The sequence below is a fragment of the Pungitius pungitius genome, chromosome 5, assembly GCF_949316345.1.
Source record: "Pungitius pungitius chromosome 5, fPunPun2.1, whole genome shotgun sequence".
Taxonomy (NCBI): domain Eukaryota; kingdom Metazoa; phylum Chordata; class Actinopteri; order Perciformes; family Gasterosteidae; genus Pungitius; species Pungitius pungitius.
In genome coordinates, this window is record NC_084904.1 from 8111862 (window position 1) to 8125198 (window position 13337).

General features: G+C 38.1%; 22 non-coding genes across 22 annotated transcripts; all 22 read left to right on the top strand.

Moving 5' to 3' along the window:
- The first annotated feature begins 295 nt into the window (after positions 1-295).
- On the top strand, positions 296-378 carry trnal-aag (transfer RNA leucine (anticodon AAG)). The gene has a single exon. It is a non-coding gene; the product is annotated as a tRNA-Leu (tRNA).
- Positions 379-833: 455 nt separating this feature from the next.
- trnal-aag (transfer RNA leucine (anticodon AAG)) lies at positions 834-916 on the top strand. The gene has a single exon. It is a non-coding gene; the product is annotated as a tRNA-Leu (tRNA).
- Positions 917-1371: 455 nt separating this feature from the next.
- On the top strand, positions 1372-1454 carry trnal-aag (transfer RNA leucine (anticodon AAG)). Its single transcript has one exon. It is a non-coding gene; the product is annotated as a tRNA-Leu (tRNA).
- A 455-nt stretch (positions 1455-1909) lies between these two features.
- Positions 1910-1992, top strand: trnal-aag (transfer RNA leucine (anticodon AAG)). The gene has a single exon. It is a non-coding gene; the product is annotated as a tRNA-Leu (tRNA).
- A 996-nt stretch (positions 1993-2988) lies between these two features.
- On the top strand, positions 2989-3071 carry trnal-aag (transfer RNA leucine (anticodon AAG)). Its single transcript has one exon. It is a non-coding gene; the product is annotated as a tRNA-Leu (tRNA).
- Positions 3072-3526: 455 nt separating this feature from the next.
- On the top strand, positions 3527-3609 carry trnal-aag (transfer RNA leucine (anticodon AAG)). Its single transcript has one exon. It is a non-coding gene; the product is annotated as a tRNA-Leu (tRNA).
- A 455-nt stretch (positions 3610-4064) lies between these two features.
- trnal-aag (transfer RNA leucine (anticodon AAG)) lies at positions 4065-4147 on the top strand. The gene has a single exon. It is a non-coding gene; the product is annotated as a tRNA-Leu (tRNA).
- Positions 4148-4602: 455 nt separating this feature from the next.
- trnal-aag (transfer RNA leucine (anticodon AAG)) lies at positions 4603-4685 on the top strand. The gene has a single exon. It is a non-coding gene; the product is annotated as a tRNA-Leu (tRNA).
- Positions 4686-5140: 455 nt separating this feature from the next.
- trnal-aag (transfer RNA leucine (anticodon AAG)) lies at positions 5141-5223 on the top strand. Its single transcript has one exon. It is a non-coding gene; the product is annotated as a tRNA-Leu (tRNA).
- A 455-nt stretch (positions 5224-5678) lies between these two features.
- On the top strand, positions 5679-5761 carry trnal-aag (transfer RNA leucine (anticodon AAG)). Its single transcript has one exon. It is a non-coding gene; the product is annotated as a tRNA-Leu (tRNA).
- Positions 5762-6216: 455 nt separating this feature from the next.
- On the top strand, positions 6217-6299 carry trnal-aag (transfer RNA leucine (anticodon AAG)). Its single transcript has one exon. It is a non-coding gene; the product is annotated as a tRNA-Leu (tRNA).
- Positions 6300-6754: 455 nt separating this feature from the next.
- Positions 6755-6837, top strand: trnal-aag (transfer RNA leucine (anticodon AAG)). The gene has a single exon. It is a non-coding gene; the product is annotated as a tRNA-Leu (tRNA).
- A 455-nt stretch (positions 6838-7292) lies between these two features.
- trnal-aag (transfer RNA leucine (anticodon AAG)) lies at positions 7293-7375 on the top strand. The gene has a single exon. It is a non-coding gene; the product is annotated as a tRNA-Leu (tRNA).
- A 455-nt stretch (positions 7376-7830) lies between these two features.
- On the top strand, positions 7831-7913 carry trnal-aag (transfer RNA leucine (anticodon AAG)). Its single transcript has one exon. It is a non-coding gene; the product is annotated as a tRNA-Leu (tRNA).
- A 996-nt stretch (positions 7914-8909) lies between these two features.
- trnal-aag (transfer RNA leucine (anticodon AAG)) lies at positions 8910-8992 on the top strand. The gene has a single exon. It is a non-coding gene; the product is annotated as a tRNA-Leu (tRNA).
- A 455-nt stretch (positions 8993-9447) lies between these two features.
- trnal-aag (transfer RNA leucine (anticodon AAG)) lies at positions 9448-9530 on the top strand. Its single transcript has one exon. It is a non-coding gene; the product is annotated as a tRNA-Leu (tRNA).
- Positions 9531-9985: 455 nt separating this feature from the next.
- trnal-aag (transfer RNA leucine (anticodon AAG)) lies at positions 9986-10068 on the top strand. Its single transcript has one exon. It is a non-coding gene; the product is annotated as a tRNA-Leu (tRNA).
- A 455-nt stretch (positions 10069-10523) lies between these two features.
- On the top strand, positions 10524-10606 carry trnal-aag (transfer RNA leucine (anticodon AAG)). Its single transcript has one exon. It is a non-coding gene; the product is annotated as a tRNA-Leu (tRNA).
- Positions 10607-11602: 996 nt separating this feature from the next.
- trnal-aag (transfer RNA leucine (anticodon AAG)) lies at positions 11603-11685 on the top strand. Its single transcript has one exon. It is a non-coding gene; the product is annotated as a tRNA-Leu (tRNA).
- Positions 11686-12140: 455 nt separating this feature from the next.
- Positions 12141-12223, top strand: trnal-aag (transfer RNA leucine (anticodon AAG)). Its single transcript has one exon. It is a non-coding gene; the product is annotated as a tRNA-Leu (tRNA).
- A 455-nt stretch (positions 12224-12678) lies between these two features.
- trnal-aag (transfer RNA leucine (anticodon AAG)) lies at positions 12679-12761 on the top strand. Its single transcript has one exon. It is a non-coding gene; the product is annotated as a tRNA-Leu (tRNA).
- Positions 12762-13219: 458 nt separating this feature from the next.
- On the top strand, positions 13220-13302 carry trnal-aag (transfer RNA leucine (anticodon AAG)). Its single transcript has one exon. It is a non-coding gene; the product is annotated as a tRNA-Leu (tRNA).
- Positions 13303-13337: the final 35 nt, after the last annotated feature.

Sequence of the window (13337 nt, forward strand, 5' to 3'; positions counted from 1 at the left end):
TTTTTCAACTTTGGAAACGTATTGCTGCCAGAAGTGTTTAGGTTTTGTAAGTCCAAAACATGAGGTTGGAAGGTAAACCTTGAAAACAGGCCATAATGTAACAAAGTAATCTACCTTAAAAATGCACTTATGTCAATGCTACACACAGTGCCTCAAGAAATGACGCTCCAGCACGGCACTATATCACATCTGATATTTCATGCTGTGTTGTACAAAATATGCGGAATTCACCAACATAGTCAATAAAGGACATCCTGGTATTTATTATAATTTCAATGCCTTACATCGATTTTAAGTCAGGATGGCCGAGTGGTCTAAGGCGCTGCGTTAAGGTCGCAGTCTCCCCTGGAGGCGTGGGTTCAAATCCCACTTCTGACAAATGGTCTCGCTTCTTCGTTGGATATGTTTGTTGAAAGGTATTTGGAAACGAAGATCAGAGATGGATTTTATGTTAAGTTACAGAAGTTGTAATCACAAAGAAATTAATGCATTTAAATGCTCTCGACATACCATAAAATACAAACCACTTTTGACTTAATTTTTCAACTTTGGAAACGTATTGCTGCCAGAAGTGTTTAGGTTTTGTAAGTCCAAAACATGAGGTTGGAAGGTAAACCTTGAAAACAGGCCATAATGTAACAAAGTAATCTACCTTAAAAATGCACTTATGTCAATGCTACACACAGTGCCTCAAGAAATGACGCTCCAGCACGGCACTATATCACATCTGATATTTCATGCTGTGTTGTACAAAAGATGCGGAATTCACCAACATAGTCAATAAAGGACATCCTGGTATTTATTATAATTTCAATGCCTTACATCGATTTTAAGTCAGGATGGCCGAGTGGTCTAAGGCGCTGCGTTAAGGTCGCAGTCTCCCCTGGAGGCGTGGGTTCAAATCCCACTTCTGACAAATGGTCTCGCTTCTTCATTGGATATGTTTGTTGAAAGGTATTTGGAAACGAAGATCAGAGATGGATTTTATGTTAAGTTACAGATGTTGTAATCACAAAGAAATTAATGCATTTAAATGCTCTCGACATACCATAAAATACAAACCACTTTTGACTTAATTTTTCAACTTTGGAAACGTATTGCTGCCAGAAGTGTTTAGGTTTTGTAAGTCCAAAAAATGACGTTGGAAGGTAAACCTGGAAAAAAGGCCATAATGTAACAAAGTAATCTACCTTAAAAATGCACTTATGTCAATGCTACACACAGTGCCTCAAGAAATGACGCTCCAGCACGGCACTATATCACATCTGATATTTCATGCTGTGTTGTACAAAAGATGCGGAATTCACCAACATAGTCAATAAAGGACATCCTGGTATTTATTATAATTTCAATGCCTTACATCGATTTTAAGTCAGGATGGCCGAGTGGTCTAAGGCGCTGCGTTAAGGTCGCAGTCTCCCCTGGAGGCGTGGGTTCAAATCCCACTTCTGACAAATGGTCTCGCTTCTTCGTTGGATATGTTTGTTGAAAGGTATTTGGAAACGAAGATCAGAGATGGATTTTATGTTAAGTTACAGATGTTGTAATCACAAAGAAATTAATGCATTTAAATGCTCTCGACATACCATAAAATACAAACCACTTTTGACTTAATTTTTCAACTTTGGAAACGTATTGCTGCCAGAAGTGTTTAGGTTTTGTAAGTCCAAAAAATGACGTTGGAAGGTAAACCTTGAAAACAGGCCATAATGTAACAAAGTAATCTACCTTAAAAATGCACTTATGTCAATGCTACACACAGTGCCTCAAGAAATGACGCTCCAGCACGGCACTATATCACATCTGATATTTCATGCTGTGTTGTACAAAAGATGCGGAATTCAACAACATAGTCAATAAAGGACATCCTGGTATTTATTATAATTTCAATGCCTTACATCATTTTTAAGTCAGGATGGCCGAGTGGTCTAAGGCGCTGCGTTAAGGTCGCAGTCTCCCCTGGAGGCGTGGGTTCAAATCCCACTTCTGACAAATGGTCTCGCTTCTTCGTTGGATATGTTGTTTGTTGAAAGGTATTTGGAAACGAAGATCAGAGATGGATTTTATGTTAAGTTACAGATGTTGTAATCACAAAGAAATTAATGCATTTAAATGCTCTCGACATACCATAAAATACAAACCACTTTTGACCTAATTTTTCAACTTTGGAAACGTATTGCTGCCAGAAGTGTTTAGGTTTTGTAAGTCCAAAACATGAGGTTGGAAGGTAAACCTTGAAAACAGGCCATAATGTAACAAAGTAATCTACCTTAAAAATGCACTTATGTCAATGCTACACACAGTGCCTCAAGAAATGACGCTCCAGCACGGCACTATATCACATCTGATATTTCATGCTGTGTTGTACAAAAGATAAGGAATTCAACAACATAGTCAATAAAGGACATCCTGGTATTTATTATAATTTCAATGCCGTACATGATTTTCAAGTCAGGATGGCCGAGTGGTCTAAGGCGCTGCGTTAAGGTCGCAGTCTCCCCTGGAGGCGTGGGTTCAAATCCGACTTCTGACAAATGGTCTCGCTTCTTCGTTGGATATGTTTGTTGAAAGGTATTTGGAAACGAAGATCAGAGATGGATTTTATGTTAAGTTACAGATGTTGTAATCACAAAGAAATTAATGCATTTAAATGCTCTCGACATACCATAAAATACAAACCACTTTTGACTTAATTTTTCAACTTTGGAAACGTATTGCTGCCAGAAGTGTTTAGGTTTTGTAAGTCCAAAACATGAGGTTGGAAGGTAAACCTTGAAAACAGGCCATAATGTAACAAAGTAATCTACCTTAAAAATGCACTTATGTCAATGCTACACACAGTTCCTCAAGAAATGACGCTCCAGCACGGCACTATATCACATCTGATATTTCATGCTGTGTTGTACAAAAGATGCGGAATTCACCAACATAGTCAATAAAGGACATCCTGGTATTTATTATAATTTCAATGCCTTACATCGATTTTAAGTCAGGATGGCCGAGTGGTCTAAGGCGCTGCGTTAAGGTCGCAGTCTCCCCTGGAGGCGTGGGTTCAAATCCCACTTCTGACAAATGGTCTCGCTTCTTCGTTGGATATGTTTGTTGAAAGGTATTTGGAAACGAAGATCAGAGATGGATTTTATGTTAAGTTACAGAAGTTGTAATCACAAAGAAATTAATGCATTTAAATGCTCTCGACATACCATAAAATACAAACCACTTTTGACTTAATTTTTCAACTTTGGAAACGTATTGCTGCCAGAAGTGTTTAGGTTTTGTAAGTCCAAAAAATGACGTTGGAAGGTAAACCTTGAAAACAGGCCATAATGTAACAAAGTAATCTACCTTAAAAATGCACTTATGTCAATGCTACACACAGTGCCTCAAGAAATGACGCTCCAGCACGGCACTATATCACATCTGATATTTCATGCTGTGTTGTACAAAAGATGCGGAATTCAACAACATAGTCAATAAAGGACATCCTGGTATTTATTATAATTTCAATGCCTTACATCATCTTTAAGTCAGGATGGCCAAGTGGTCTAAGGCGCTGCGTTAAGGTCGCAGTCTCCCCTGGAGGCGTGGGTTCAAATCCCACTTCTGACAAATGGTCTCGCTTCTTCGTTGGATATGTTTGTTGAAAGGTATTTGGAAACGAAGATCAGAGATGGATTTTATGTTAAGTTACAGATGTTGTAATCACAAAGAAATTAATGCATTTAAATGCTCTCGACATACCATAAAATACAAACCACTTTTGACTTAATTTTTCAACTTTGGAAACGTATTGCTGCCAGAAGTGTTTAGGTTTTGTAAGTCCAAAACATGAGGTTGGAAGGTAAACCTTGAAAACAGGCCATAATGTAACAAAGTAATCTACCTTAAAAATGCACTTATGTCAATGCTACACACAGTGCCTCAAGAAATGACGCTCCAGCACGGCACTATATCACATCTGATATTTCATGCTATGTTGTACAAAAGATGCGGAATTCAACAACATAGTCAATAAAGGACATCCTGGTATTTATTATAATTTCTATGCCTTACATCATTTTCAAGTCAGGATGGCCGAGTGGTCTAAGGCGCTGCGTTAAGGTCGCAGTCTCCCCTGGAGGCGTGGGTTCAAATCCCACTTCTGACAAATGGTCTCGCTTCTTCGTTGGATATGTTTGTTGAAAGGTATTTGGAAACGAAGATCAGAGATGGATTTTATGTTAAGTTACAGAAGTTGTAATCACAAAGAAATTAATGCATTTAAATGCTCTCGACATACCATAAAATACAAACCACTTTTGACTTAATTTTTCAACTTTGGAAACGTATTGCTGCCAGAAGTGTTTAGGTTTTGTAAGTCCAAAACATGAGGTTGGAAGGTAAACCTTGAAAACAGGCCATAATGTAACAAAGTAATCTACCTTAAAAATGCACTTATGTCAATGCTACACACAGTGCCTCAAGAAATGACGCTCCAGCACGGCACTATATCACATCTGATATTTCATGCTGTGTTGTACAAAAGATGCGGAATTCACCAACATAGTCAATAAAGGACATCCTGGTATTTATTATAATTTCAATGCCTTACATCGATTTTAAGTCAGGATGGCCGAGTGGTCTAAGGCGCTGCGTTAAGGTCGCAGTCTCCCCTGGAGGCGTGGGTTCAAATCCCACTTCTGACAAATGGTCTCGCTTCTTCGTTGGATATGTTTGTTGAAAGGTATTTGGAAACGAAGATCAGAGATGGATTTTATGTTAAGTTACAGAAGTTGTAATCACAAAGAAATTAATGCATTTAAATGCTCTCGACATACCATAAAATACAAACCACTTTTGACTTAATTTTTCAACTTTGGAAACGTATTGCTGCCAGAAGTGTTTAGGTTTTGTAAGTCCAAAAAATGACGTTGGAAGGTAAACCTTGAAAACAGGCCATAATGTAACAAAGTAATCTACCTTAAAAATGCACTTATGTCAATGCTACACACAGTGCCTCAAGAAATGACGCTCCAGCACGGCACTATATCACATCTGATATTTCATGCTGTGTTGTACAAAAGATGCGGAATTCAACAACATAGTCAATAAAGGACATCCTGGTATTTATTATAATTTCAATGCCTTACATCATTTTTAAGTCAGGATGGCCAAGTGGTCTAAGGCGCTGCGTTAAGGTCGCAGTCTCCCCTGGAGGCGTGGGTTCAAATCCCACTTCTGACAAATGGTCTCGCTTCTTCGTTGGATATGTTTGTTGAAAGGTATTTGGAAACGAAGATCAGAGATGGATTTTATGTTAAGTTACAGATGTTGTAATCACAAAGAAATTAATGCATTTAAATGCTCTCGACATACCATAAAATACAAACCACTTTTGACTTAATTTTTCAACTTTGGAAACGTATTGCTGCCAGAAGTGTTTAGGTTTTGTAAGTCCAAAACATGAGGTTGGAAGGTAAACCTTGAAAACAGGCCATAATGTAACAAAGTAATCTACCTTAAAAATGCACTTATGTCAATGCTACACACAGTGCCTCAAGAAATGACGCTCCAGCACGGCACTATATCACATCTGATATTTCATGCTGTGTTGTACAAAAGATGCGGAATTCAACAACATAGTCAATAAAGGACATCCTGGTATTTATTATAATTTCTATGCCTTACATCATTTTCAAGTCAGGATGGCCGAGTGGTCTAAGGCGCTGCGTTAAGGTCGCAGTCTCCCCTGGAGGCGTGGGTTCAAATCCCACTTCTGACAAATGGTCTCGCTTCTTCGTTGGATATGTTTGTTGAAAGGTATTTGGAAACGAAGATCAGAGATGGATTTTATGTTAAGTTACAGAAGTTGTAATCACAAAGAAATTAATGCATTTAAATGCTCTCGACATACCATAAAATACAAACCACTTTTGACTTAATTTTTCAACTTTGGAAACGTATTGCTGCCAGAAGTGTTTAGGTTTTGTAAGTCCAAAACATGAGGTTGGAAGGTAAACCTTGAAAACAGGCCATAATGTAACAAAGTAATCTACCTTAAAAATGCACTTATGTCAATGCTACACACAGTGCCTCAAGAAATGACGCTCCAGCACGGCACTATATCACATCTGATATTTCATGCTGTGTTGTACAAAAGATGCGGAATTCACCAACATAGTCAATAAAGGACATCCTGGTATTTATTATAATTTCAATGCCTTACATCGATTTTAAGTCAGGATGGCCGAGTGGTCTAAGGCGCTGCGTTAAGGTCGCAGTCTCCCCTGGAGGCGTGGGTTCAAATCCCACTTCTGACAAATGGTCTCGCTTCTTCGTTGGATATGTTTGTTGAAAGGTATTTGGAAACGAAGATCAGAGATGGATTTTATGTTAAGTTACAGAAGTTGTAATCACAAAGAAATTAATGCATTTAAATGCTCTCGACATACCATAAAATACAAACCACTTTTGACTTAATTTTTCAACTTTGGAAACGTATTGCTGCCAGAAGTGTTTAGGTTTTGTAAGTCCAAAAAATGACGTTGGAAGGTAAACCTTGAAAACAGGCCATAATGTAACAAAGTAATCTACCTTAAAAATGCACTTATGTCAATGCTACACACAGTGCCTCAAGAAATGACGCTCCAGCACGGCACTATATCACATCTGATATTTCATGCTGTGTTGTACAAAAGATGCGGAATTCAACAACATAGTCAATAAAGGACATCCTGGTATTTATTATAATTTCAATGCCTTACATCATTTTTAAGTCAGGATGGCCAAGTGGTCTAAGGCGCTGCGTTAAGGTCGCAGTCTCCCCTGGAGGCGTGGGTTCAAATCCCACTTCTGACAAATGGTCTCGCTTCTTCGTTGGATATGTTTGTTGAAAGGTATTTGGAAACGAAGATCAGAGATGGATTTTATGTTAAGTTACAGATGTTGTAATCACAAAGAAATTAATGCATTTAAATGCTCTCGACATACCATAAAATACAAACCACTTTTGACTTAATTTTTCAACTTTGGAAACGTATTGCTGCCAGAAGTGTTTAGGTTTTGTAAGTCCAAAACATGAGGTTGGAAGGTAAACCTTGAAAACAGGCCATAATGTAACAAAGTAATCTACCTTAAAAATGCACTTATGTCAATGCTACACACAGTGCCTCAAGAAATGACGCTCCAGCACGGCACTATATCACATCTGATATTTCATGCTATGTTGTACAAAAGATGCGGAATTCAACAACATAGTCAATAAAGGACATCCTGGTATTTATTATAATTTCTATGCCTTACATCATTTTCAAGTCAGGATGGCCGAGTGGTCTAAGGCGCTGCGTTAAGGTCGCAGTCTCCCCTGGAGGCGTGGGTTCAAATCCCACTTCTGACAAATGGTCTCGCTTCTTCGTTGGATATGTTTGTTGAAAGGTATTTGGAAACGAAGATCAGAGATGGATTTTATGTTAAGTTACAGAAGTTGTAATCACAAAGAAATTAATGCATTTAAATGCTCTCGACATACCATAAAATACAAACCACTTTTGACTTAATTTTTCAACTTTGGAAACGTATTGCTGCCAGAAGTGTTTAGGTTTTGTAAGTCCAAAAAATGACGTTGGAAGGTAAACCTTGAAAACAGGCCATAATGTAACAAAGTAATCTACCTTAAAAATGCACTTATGTCAATGCTACACACAGTGCCTCAAGAAATGACGCTCCAGCACGGCACTATATCACATCTGATATTTCATGCTGTGTTGTACAAAAGATGCGGAATTCAACAACATAGTCAATAAAGGACATCCTGGTATTTATTATAATTTCAATGCCTTACATCATTTTTAAGTCAGGATGGCCGAGTGGTCTAAGGCGCTGCGTTAAGGTCGCAGTCTCCCCTGGAGGCGTGGGTTCAAATCCCACTTCTGACAAATGGTCTCGCTTCTTCGTTGGATATGTTGTTTGTTGAAAGGTATTTGGAAACGAAGATCAGAGATGGATTTTATGTTAAGTTACAGATGTTGTAATCACAAAGAAATTAATGCATTTAAATGCTCTCGACATACCATAAAATACAAACCACTTTTGACTTAATTTTTCAACTTTGGAAACGTATTGCTGCCAGAAGTGTTTAGGTTTTGTAAGTCCAAAACATGAGGTTGGAAGGTAAACCTTGAAAACAGGCCATAATGTAACAAAGTAATCTACCTTAAAAATGCACTTATGTCAATGCTACACACAGTGCCTCAAGAAATGACGCTCCAGCACGGCACTATATCACATCTGATATTTCATGCTGTGTTGTACAAAAGATAAGGAATTCAACAACATAGTCAATAAAGGACATCCTGGTATTTATTATAATTTCAATGCCGTACATGATTTTCAAGTCAGGATGGCCGAGTGGTCTAAGGCGCTGCGTTAAGGTCGCAGTCTCCCCTGGAGGCGTGGGTTCAAATCCGACTTCTGACAAATGGTCTCGCTTCTTCGTTGGATATGTTTGTTGAAAGGTATTTGGAAACGAAGATCAGAGATGGATTTTATGTTAAGTTACAGATGTTGTAATCACAAAGAAATTAATGCATTTAAATGCTCTCGACATACCATAAAATACAAACCACTTTTGACTTAATTTTTCAACTTTGGAAACGTATTGCTGCCAGAAGTGTTTAGGTTTTGTAAGTCCAAAACATGAGGTTGGAAGGTAAACCTTGAAAACAGGCCATAATGTAACAAAGTAATCTACCTTAAAAATGCACTTATGTCAATGCTACACACAGTGCCTCAAGAAATGACGCTCCAGCACGGCACTATATCACATCTGATATTTCATGCTGTGTTGTACAAAAGATAAGGAATTCAACAACATAGTCAATAAAGGACATCCTGGTATTTATTATAATTTCAATGCCTTACATCATTTTTAAGTCAGGATGGCCGAGTGGTCTAAGGCGCTGCGTTAAGGTCGCAGTCTCCCCTGGAGGCGTGGGTTCAAATCCCACTTCTGACAAATGGTCTCGCTTCTTCGTTGGATATGTTTGTTGAAAGGTATTTGGAAACGAAGATCAGAGATGGATTTTATGTTAAGTTACAGATGTTGTAATCACAAAGAAATTAATGCATTTAAATGCTCTCGACATACCATAAAATACAAACCACTTTTGACTTAATTTTTCAACTTTGGAAACGTATTGCTGCCAGAAGTGTTTAGGTTTTGTAAGTCCAAAACATGAGGTTGGAAGGTAAACCTTGAAAACAGGCCATAATGTAACAAAGTAATCTACCTTAAAAATGCACTTATGTCAATGCTACACACAGTGCCTCAAGAAATGACGCTCCAGCACGGCACTATATCACATCTGATATTTCATGCTGTGTTGTACAAAAGATAAGGAATTCAACAACATAGTCAATAAAGGACATCCTGGTATTTATTATAATTTCAATGCCTTACATCATTTTTAAGTCAGGATGGCCGAGTGGTCTAAGGCGCTGCGTTAAGGTCGCAGTCTCCCCTGGAGGCGTGGGTTCAAATCCCACTTCTGACAAATGGTCTCGCTTCTTCGTTGGATATGTTTGTTGAAAGGTATTTGGAAACGAAGATCAGAGATGGATTTTATGTTAAGTTACAGATGTTGTAATCACAAAGAAATTAATGCATTTAAATGCTCTCGACATACCATAAAATACAAACCACTTTTGACTTAATTTTTCAACTTTGGAAACGTATTGCTGCCAGAAGTGTTTAGGTTTTGTAAGTCCAAAACATGAGGTTGGAAGGTAAACCTTGAAAACAGGCCATAATGTAACAAAGTAATCTACCTTAAAAATGCACTTATGTCAATGCTACACACAGTGCCTCAAGAAATGACGCTCCAGCACGGCACTATATCACATCTGATATTTCATGCTGTGTTGTACAAAAGATGCGGAATTCAACAACATAGTCAATAAAGGACATCCTGGTATTTATTATAATTTCTATGCCTTACATCATTTTCAAGTCAGGATGGCCGAGTGGTCTAAGGCGCTGCGTTAAGGTCGCAGTCTCCCCTGGAGGCGTGGGTTCAAATCCCACTTCTGACAAATGGTCTCGCTTCTTCGTTGGATATGTTTGTTGAAAGGTATTTGGAAACGAAGATCAGAGATGGATTTTATGTTAAGTTACAGAAGTTGTAATCACAAAGAAATTAATGCATTTAAATGCTCTCGACATACCATAAAATACAAACCACTTTTGACTTAATTTTTCAACTTTGGAAACGTATTGCTGCCAGAAGTGTTTAGGTTTTGTAAGTCCAAAAAATGACGTTGGAAGGTAAACCTTGAAAACAGGCCATAATGTAACAAAGTAATCTACCTTAAAAATGCACTTATGTCAATGCTACACACAGTGCCTCAAGAAATGACGCTCCAGCACGGCACTATATCACATCTGATATTTCATGCTGTGTTGTACAAAAGATGCGGAATTCAACAACATAGTCAATAAAGGACATCCTGGTATTTATTATAATTTCAATGCCTTACATCATTTTTAAGTCAGGATGGCCGAGTGGTCTAAGGCGCTGCGTTAAGGTCGCAGTCTCCCCTGGAGGCGTGGGTTCAAATCCCACTTCTGACAAATGGTCTCGCTTCTTCGTTGGATATGTTGTTTGTTGAAAGGTATTTGGAAACGAAGATCAGAGATGGATTTTATGTTAAGTTACAGATGTTGTAATCACAAAGAAATTAATGCATTTAAATGCTCTCGACATACCATAAAATACAAACCACTTTTGACTTAATTTTTCAACTTTGGAAACGTATTGCTGCCAGAAGTGTTTAGGTTTTGTAAGTCCAAAACATGAGGTTGGAAGGTAAACCTTGAAAACAGGCCATAATGTAACAAAGTAATCTACCTTAAAAATGCACTTATGTCAATGCTACACACAGTGCCTCAAGAAATGACGCTCCAGCACGGCACTATATCACATCTGATATTTCATGCTGTGTTGTACAAAAGATAAGGAATTCAACAACATAGTCAATAAAGGACATCCTGGTATTTATTATAATTTCAATGCCGTACATGATTTTCAAGTCAGGATGGCCGAGTGGTCTAAGGCGCTGCGTTAAGGTCGCAGTCTCCCCTGGAGGCGTGGGTTCAAATCCGACTTCTGACAAATGGTCTCGCTTCTTCGTTGGATATGTTTGTTGAAAGGTATTTGGAAACGAAGATCAGAGATGGATTTTATGTTAAGTTACAGATGTTGTAATCACAAAGAAATTAATGCATTTAAATGCTCTCGACATACCATAAAATACAAACCACTTTTGACTTAATTTTTCAACTTTGGAAACGTATTGCTGCCAGAAGTGTTTAGGTTTTGTAAGTCCAAAACATGAGGTTGGAAGGTAAACCTTGAAAACAGGCCATAATGTAACAAAGTAATCTACCTTAAAAATGCACTTATGTCAATGCTACACACAGTGCCTCAAGAAATGACGCTCCAGCACGGCACTATATCACATCTGATATTTCATGCTGTGTTGTACAAAAGATAAGGAATTCAACAACATAGTCAATAAAGGACATCCTGGTATTTATTATAATTTCAATGCCTTACATCATTTTTAAGTCAGGATGGCCGAGTGGTCTAAGGCGCTGCGTTAAGGTCGCAGTCTCCCCTGGAGGCGTGGGTTCAAATCCCACTTCTGACAAATGGTCTCGCTTCTTCGTTGGATATGTTTGTTGAAAGGTATTTGGAAACGAAGATCAGAGATGGATTTTATGTTAAGTTACAGATGTTGTAATCACAAAGAAATTAATGCATTTAAATGCTCTCGACATACCATAAAATACAAACCACTTTTGACTTAATTTTTCAACTTTGGAAACGTATTGCTGCCAGAAGTGTTTAGGTTTTGTAAGTCCAAAACATGAGGTTGGAAGGTAAACCTTGAAAACAGGCCATAATGTAACAAAGTAATCTACCTTAAAAATGCACTTATGTCAATGCTACACACAGTGCCTCAAGAAATGACGCTCCAGCACGGCACTATATCACATCTGATATTTCATGCTGTGTTGTACAAAAGATGCGGAATTCAACAACATAGTCAATAAAGGACATCCTGGTATTTATTATAATTTCTATGCCTTACATCATTTTCAAGTCAGGATGGCCGAGTGGTCTAAGGCGCTGCGTTAAGGTCGCAGTCTCCCCTGGAGGCGTGGGTTCAAATCCCACTTCTGACAAATGGTCTCGCTTCTTCGTTGGATATGTTTGTTGAAAGGTATTTGGAAACGAAGATCAGAGATGGATTTTATGTTAAGTTACAGAAGTTGTAATCACAAAGAAATTAATGCATTTAAATGCTCTCGACATACCATAAAATACAAACCACTTTTGACTTAATTTTTCAACTTTGGAAACGTATTGCTGCCAGAAGTGTTTAGGTTTTGTAAGTCCAAAAAATGACGTTGGAAGGTAAACCTTGAAAAAAGGCCATAATGTAACAAAGTAATCTACCTTAAAAATGCACTTATGTCAATGCTACACACAGTGCCTCAAGAAATGACGCTCCAGCACGGCACTATATCACATCTGATATTTCATGCTGTGTTGTACAAAAGATAAGGAATTCAACAACATAGTCAATAAAGGACATCCTGGTATTTATTATAATTTCAATGCCTTACATCATTTTCAAGTCAGGATGGCCGAGTGGTCTAAGGCGCTGCGTTAAGGTCGCAGTCTTCCCTGGAGGCGTGGGTTCAAATCCCACTTCTGACAAATGGTCTCGCTTCTTCGTTGGATATGTTGTTTGTTGAAAGGTATTTGGAAACGAAGATCAGAGATGGATTTTATGTTAAGTTACAGATGTTGTAATCACAAAGAAATTAATGCATTTAAATGCTCTCGACATACCATAAAATACAAACCACTTTTGACTTAATTTTTCAACTTTGGAAACGTATTGCTGCCAGAAGTGTTTAGGTTTTGTAAGTCCAAAACATGAGGTTGGAAGGTAAACCTTGAAAACAGGCCATAATGTAACAAAGTAATCTACCTTAAAAATGCACTTATGTCAATGCTACACACAGTGCCTCAAGAAATGACGCTCCAGCACGGCACTATATCACATCTGATATTTCATGCTGTGTTGTACAAAAGATGCGGAATTCAACAACATAGTCAATAAAGGACATCCTGGTATTTATTATAATTTCAATGCCTTACATCATTTTTAAGTCAGGATGGCTGAGTGGTCTAAGGCGCTGCGTTAAGGTCGCAGTCTCCCCTGGAGGCGTGGGTTCAAATCCCACTTCTGACAAATGGTCTCGCTTCTTCGTTGGATATGTTGTTTGT